Below are 7,691 nucleotides of genomic sequence, written 5' to 3' on the forward strand. Positions count from 1 at the left end.
AAAAAAAAAAAAAAAAAAAAAAAAAAACTGTATATGTATGAAGTGGGCAAGCAGTACTTTCTGTTAAGACTAACTGTCTTAGGTATTTCAGTCAGTGTTAAGTACAAACTTACAAACAAAACGTAAGTACAAAGTAGAAACAAAGCAGGAAAGATTAGTTTTTAGCACAGTAAAGGATGCCCTTTAGCGGGCAGATTACTGKTTAGGAAATTCCCTGATGAAAAAAACTCATCTAGTTCATCTGTATGAGGAGTGTCTAGTTTTAACAAAATGGAAGACTTCAACTGAAAATTCCAGGACAAGAAATAATAATAAAATGCTCAGTTCAGGCCGAATCAGAAGTGTTTTCTCTGGGAAAATTCAAAATGATGTCACCAGAGGTAGAGAAGCCGTATTCCCTCTTTTGGTTTATATTGTCAAACTTGGCCATGTGTTTGACTTAATCCTTTATTCCACTTGTAAAATATATATACTCTTGAATGGTATTTGGRCCTCTAGGGTTCTTTTTCAGTTTAACTCGTTTTGTTTTCTTGTGAACGCCATGAAATTCCTGTCACTGCTTCATGACTACATCTAGTTCAGATACTGTATTTGGTAACAAAAGGTATCACGACTGCTTTGTTCTCACTTTTTTTTTTTTTTTTAAATTTAAACAGCAATGAAGAAGGGACCATCACTTGCCAATACAACAAGGTTGGATCCTGAAGGTAGAACAATGCAGTGTGGATAAAGAACAGATCAGGGTGGCATAATCTATATACTGGTAAGAAGAGAAACATAAACTAACCTAATTTTGATTATGATCATCATGGCCATAAATGGACCTGTCTCTTCAATGTTTGCCTATTACAATGAATTTTGTTAATACTTTTGTTTGACAACAGTCAAAGGGAGTTAATGTAACAGAATAAAGAAAAACATAAGCCCTAAAAGGAAAGTTAGAAATCCATTAGGAGTTGCAAAGAAAATGGTAGCTGCAAGGCAGGAGGGTAAGGTGACAAAGTCCAGAATACAATTCTACAGAGGTGTGGAGAATGGTAGTGGAAAAGAGCTCAGGAGTAAAGGAGGGACTAGAAAAAAGATAAGCAGAACTAAAAATACGTAGTATAGGTGAAAGGAAAGAAATGATCCATTTGTGTAAATGTTTTTATTCAAAATTAAAAGATAATAAAGAAAAAATGTAAAGCCAACTGAAAAAAAAAAGAAGAAAGAGGAGAGGGAAAGCATGAGAGATGGAAATGAAAATAAAAAATAGAACCATGAATAAAGAAACAGGGTGAAAGAAAAAAAGAAACGTGGTAAGTTTTATTTGGAAAATATATGTGCTTTAAACCATTAGTTTCTCAGTGTCCCACAGCCAAAGAAAAAGAAATACAGTGATGTATGCATGGAATAGTGCTTCACTATATTACTTTGTCTTATATCTCAGAAAGATGTTTTTTTCTCTTGTAAAAATCATTTCATAACAATAGAGGTTGTTTTCTTTATACCAGAAATAAACACAAAGATGGCTATATATATATATATATATATATATATAAAACACTGTTCAATCTTCTCTCTCTCTTTTATTCTTTTTCTCCGCCTTAGTTTTGAGTTGGTGCCTCAGACATTTCAATTTTGACATCTTACGTTCCGCCCCCATATGTCAAATTTAAAGTTGGTTTAACTCCTGGATTTAAAGGAAGTATTTTATACAGTGTCATAGTCTTAGGCTTGTGTGGGATTGACATCCTGGTTGGTACCTCAACTCTACATTGTGGAATGATGATGATGATGATAATGAACTAGATGATGATGAACTAGAATCTAGTGTGGAGCTGAGGATGAGGTTATGAATTAGGGAAAAATATATAAACTGAAGAAAATGTTACTTATATCAGGAAGAGGATGTACTGGAACCCCACAGTTACATAGCACTAACTTTTSAAATAACTATGTGCTGTAGTAGCAAAATAATGCTCTCTGATCTTTGCAGGGCAAGAGTTAGTGATTTAGTGATTCACTCTGTGATGCTCGTGTCTCACTACTCCACCCGAATATTAGAAGAGACTGGTGTGGCTCTTATGGGAAGGATGATCCTCATGGATTGGAAAGTTCAGAATATAGAACACCTAAGAGCAATTAAACCACAGGAGAAGGTTTAAGGGCTTTATTTTCTGTATTTTTTTAGTGACGGAAAAGCTTCAGGAAGGGAGTAACTTCGCGTGCTTTGAATCTATGGAAATGCTGGTGCAAATACTGGGTAAGAACTAGTATGTTGAATGATGGTGACTACACATACCAGTATGTGACTTGAGACACCTTTCAAAGCTGCTTTCAAAGCTGCAAGGATGGGAGGTTTGGTGGGCCCTTGCTGGCATGGGGACACAGGGATGGCTTCAGGCTGCMAAGCAGTACAACTACTTAGATGGCTTCATGTCAAGGAATGATAATGAATGAGTAAACTTACTAGCCCGCTAAACTGTACAGAGCAGCAAAACTAGCTGTCTGTTTTGCTCTGCTGAAAGTAATTAAGAGAAACAAGTTGTATAGTTTCATAAAAACAATTTCACTTCCTTACAGAAYATACAATTTTCTATTGCATCTCCAACTAATTGTCTTCACTAAACAAGATATTGTATTTCTTGCCTGCTATTTTGTCTAGGTAGGTTTACTGTCATAGCTTAGAAAATTAAGTATCAGTGACTGCAATAATGTAACTGTGCAGTAATGAAAGACTATTGCAAGTAATCCCATGCAGGCAAGATTGACATTAAGAACAATATATATATATAAAACAGCTATCCATCTGGTTGTGTCATTTCCTTTGAGTTCATGGTTTTCCCCATCTTGTAGTTTGAGAGAKAAAATATTTGTCTGATTGCTTCAAGATTTGTATTAGCTTCTTCTGTCAGCTGTGAGAGGTCACCTCATATTTAATTAAGTTATTTCATTCAAAAATGAGCAGAAAAATCATTAAAGGAATAGGGGCAAGTCCTTGAACTCCATCACTGATGGTGAGGATATATGTTTAGTAGTATTAGAAAGTAACTGATACTCTCTTCAATAATGTCCCTAGCTGTTTTAGACTGTTGGAGAATTCAAAAAAATACTTGTATAATAGCCTTTCGTGCTGTGTTTTCATTAAGTATGAGGCAGCTCAATAAAGGAGCTACAGCATGACTTATTTTAATCAGTTGTTACAGAGAATTTATGAAAAAAAAAAAGCAAGGAAAAACTTGGCAAAATCTTTCCTACATCCTTCTGCACTTCAAATCCACAGAATGTTTAGATACAATCTCACTTCTCTGTAACCAAAACAAACCTTCTTTACAACTTTTCTGCCTTCTACGTCATGTGTGTGTGTGTGTGTATGTATGATGTTTCCGTACCTCTTCTATTTGCCCTGGCTTTCTGGTTCAGTATCCTTGTGCCTGTTTCTCTTTATAATGTCACTAAGATTAGTTAGGTTGCTGTGAGGAATCCTGTCATTCTATAAGGCTTGGTAAGATCATTTTGACAGACTATGGATTAGGGCTGAAGTCAGGAAAATGATTTAGCCATTCTGGTCATCTGAAAAAGATTGTTTCAGAACTTCTTGCACATGTGATTATTTTTCCAGTTCAAAATCTACCAGAATTTGGATTTTAACCTAAGTACTATACATATGCTGAAAGTTTTACCAACGTCTTGGTTTGCCTGTTAGTTCCATTTGACATTTCTTATTGTTAAGCTACAATGTATATATTCAAGCATGCACAGCCCTCTTTTTGAATAACTCCTCTATTTAAAAAGAGGAATACCATGAAAACTACTGAATGATTCAGAGAAAGGCCTAGGGACAAAGAATGTGTCCAGCTCTGTTCCTGTAACTTACGTCTCTAGGCATTGTGATAAAACAAGTGCCAATCAAATTCCGYAGTGCAAATGTTTTTTCATCTACAGCAACTGCCCTTTCATGACTGAGATAGCATTAATTATACCTGTTCTTGGCACTGACCGAGAACAAACAAGATGAAACTATACAGTTATTTTTATTTATGTATCTTAGAAGATGAGAGAGTGGAAGGAAGCATATGAAGAAGGATAATACTGATCCTGGGCTGCCGTGATTGATCAGTCAACGATTGATCAATTGTTAAACAAATGTCCAGTAAAAACTCTTTCGAGGGAGCAAAAAGGTAGTGACCTAAGAAAACTATCATTGCACTGACTGGAAAAAAATCAAGTGATACTGACATAGATAAGTGACTTTTCTGAGTCCTTACAATCTTAATTTAATTCCACTTAACTGTATCTCTTACATTACTAGGATTCTTATGTCTATGAAATTTGAAGCTGTGTCAATTMAAGCTCACAGTTCACTCCAAACTGGTCATTTTAGTAAACAATTTATCCTTTCTTTCCAAGGTATTATACTCACTATTGGTGATCAGCAGCTCCCATTTTTCCCCCAATATATTTTTTTTCCCCTCAGAGAAGAGAGAGGAATTACTGATTTTTTTTTTTTTTTTTTTTTTTTCTAGAGAAAAATTTTAAGAGTTTTAGATCATCATCATTTAGGAAGTTTGAACATCAGCATCATTTAGGAAGTTTGAACTTGTAGGAGGACTTGGAAGCAAATTATCCAATATGCTGAAAACAGCATGAAATAGAGGCATTTTCAGAGTCCATTAATGTATGCCATATATAAAACTGACAGAAGTACCACAGTTCTGAAGAGGACTTTCATGGAGACCTGGAAATAAAGTTTGCACAGAAGACAGGTATTTTCTCCTGCAAAGCTCTTGTGCTGATCCAGAAGATTGGAAGAGCTAGAACAGCTCAAAAGAGTCCAGAACTGTGACATCTGTTGCATTAATATAATGTGTTTACAACCTCTAAARGCTAAATACACATTGTTGATAAGACATCCGTGGCACTTTGCTCATGACAGGTAACTGAAACAGAAATTGTCAGTTACCTTCTCACTGAGAAGAAATATTTATAACATATTCTAACAGATCATTGTAAAACTGTAAAATGTGCAAGCTCGATGATTCCCATAATGAAGCCCATTGGTAAGCAAATTTTCTTGACATATTTTCTGAGATTATCATTTGGAAATAGTAATTAAAGTTTTCAGAAAATAACTTGATTTTAGAACTCAGCATTTTCACATTGTTCATCTCATCTGTGTTAATAGTTTGTTAAACTGAAAATACTTGAATTTACTGAAGCAAGTTGTAGTGACCAAAAGGACTACAAATCTTTGCATAATGTTTTAATTGCTCTTCCACAATTCATGTGGACGTTTAYAAGAATTCTTCATAACAAACCACAAATCTTAACTGACTTGGCTGCTTCTTGTCTCTCCAGCCATTATTCTGGACATTATTCTAGTAACCTCCATTCAGAAGATTTTCTTGCTGATCTCCCTGCTGACTGYGTAGTTGGAAACTTCTGTCCTCTTATCCAAGTGCTCTTAGTGCGCTCCCTAACTCTTCCCTTGCAGATGAGTCTGGATGTTGATACTTCTTCCTATCTTGGCAGGCAGCAACAAGCATGACAAGTTAGATTAAGAGAAKTTGGGCAGCAAAAAGCCTGTTCCACAACTCGTACTGTAAGGCCTAGACAGTCTGCACACAGAAATCCTGTATCACACATTTTATTCTCTGGGCACCCTCTTTKAGGCACTGGATGTTGAACTACATGGACTAGTGTACAGCCTCAGCATGACCGTAAGGAAGGACAGCAAAACATCACCAACCAAAACTATCACTACCGATCTTTTCATTCATGTATTGATGGAGCTTTAGTATTATGAGTGGTCACTTAAGTTTCAAAAACATTGTGTGTACAGGGAACCAGAAATGACTACCCACTACCCTTTTCCTCCTGAACCATTTATGARCTGCAGGTTTCTCTAGTTTTGTCCCTTATCATCATAAACCATGCTGCTCTCTGCTCTAGGTGACGGTCTTGTAGTGAGTTTAGACTGACTACAGCTTTTAGAAAAACAGAATTGCATTAATATGTGTGTCTTGAGACACTGTCTSTATTTCATAATCACATAGTCTACCTATAAAGGGAAGGATTAAAAAAAAAAAGTATTTAAATAATTTAAATACTAAAAGAACAGCTTAAGGGAGCTCAGAGTACTCAGTTCTTCTGTATATCCCTACTTGCCCCTATGCATTGACCCTGGTAGTATCCGTAGTATCCGTAATTGGCTGTAATGTGCAAGATCTTTTAATGTAGTCGTCGATAGGTAAAATACATAGCATTTACTATAGGTTGAATCTGTCCTTACTACATGGATTAGATTTATTATAGATTATAGATTTAACTGTTTCACTGTTTGGGGAATCGGAATAGACTGTTTGGGGGATCTATAGTAGTGGGAATATGACTAGGCTTCTATTCTCCTCTTCAGTGTGCAGGTTATAGAATTGCATTATGAGCAAATTAGCTCTGTGTTGACCTGACACGATCCTGCTTGACAAAAGATTCTTGCACTGCAAGAACTGGGCCACACGATCTACTACGGTGTTAGTGAAATCACAGCTATTTTGCAGGATTATGATTTAGCCAAAATAGYGGAAGTGAAAGTTAAAAGTCACCGAGAGGAAAGGGCATTGTCTGAATTCCGAGTGACGAGTGAAAAACGCTTTGAGGAGTATAGGAGATTTGAGACGAGAATAAAAGATTAATTTCGTAACTTTCTGTAGGAATGCTCACAGATTTGGTGCGGGGTAGGATACGTGACAGCATTTCAGTATTTTTCCCTATCATTTATTGGGAGAGCTAGTGAACAGAAATTTAGTTTATGTGACAATAGTACATGTGACCACCAGAAATATATAACACAGGAAGCATTAACACCCATGTTTGGGCAATCCTGAGTAAAGACTAGTTTGTCTCGGACCCATTTAAAGCAGCCCAGTCTCACAGACACCTTGCAGCTCTCATTCTTCTAAGTCTCCATCTTTGCAGTCTCAAGTGGGCTCTCAGGACTGTAAATTCAGGACATTATTAAGCAGTGCATTAGCAGGTGCTGAGTCTGGTCCACTGCAGCACAGCTCCCGCCTTCACTTCCAACGTTCCCAGCGTGTAAGAGTAAAGCTGAATTTATAGCACGAAACAGGAGGCGTGATGTTGAACTACACGCGGCGATCAGCGCGCTCGCGGCCGCAGCGCCTCGCAGGGACGGGGGCTCGTTCACGCGCAGCGCGGCCGCGCGCACTTCCTGCACGGCACAGAGGGCGGCCCGCGGGGTCGAAGTGCGGTTCCGCGCGGCGGGCCGGGCCCAGGGCCGGGCCGAACCGCGGGCCCGCCCGCGCCTGCTCCCCGCGGCCTCCCCAAGGGTTAACCGGGACGGGGGTGTTAACGCAGGCGGGCGGAGGCGCCGGGATCGCCCCTCCGCGCCAGCCCCGGCCTCCGCGCACTGTTTAAATTAGTCACCTCCCTCTTCTCTCTCGCTTTTATTTATTTCCGAACCCCCCGCCGCCACTCCTGCTTGCCCGGCGTGCTGAGTCAGGCGGGCAGGCAGCCCCGCGCCGGAGCTCCCCGCGGGCCCCGCGCTCCGCTCCGCGGCCAGGGCCGCCCCCCCGCTCCCTCCCCGCGCGGCCGGCTCGGTTACAGCAGCTGCCACAGGTGCGCGGCGCCCTTCAGCCCCGCGCCGCCGAGGCAGGGCCGGCCGCGGGCGGCGGCAGCCACACGCGCAGCCA

General features: G+C 39.4%; 1 long non-coding RNA gene across 1 annotated transcript; it reads left to right on the plus strand.

Annotated features, from left to right (window-relative positions):
• The first annotated feature begins 470 nt into the window (after nucleotides 1-470).
• Nucleotides 471-4,824, plus strand: LOC112949683. Its single transcript, XR_003249856.1, has 3 exons — nucleotides 471-763; nucleotides 2,174-2,245; nucleotides 4,509-4,824. It is a non-coding gene; the product is annotated as an uncharacterized LOC112949683 (long non-coding RNA).
• The last annotated feature ends 2,867 nt before the right edge of the window (nucleotides 4,825-7,691 follow it).

Source organism: Nothoprocta perdicaria, unplaced genomic scaffold (assembly GCF_003342845.1).
Source record: "Nothoprocta perdicaria isolate Ctin4 unplaced genomic scaffold, notPer1 scaffold_3, whole genome shotgun sequence".
Taxonomy (NCBI): domain Eukaryota; kingdom Metazoa; phylum Chordata; class Aves; order Tinamiformes; family Tinamidae; genus Nothoprocta; species Nothoprocta perdicaria.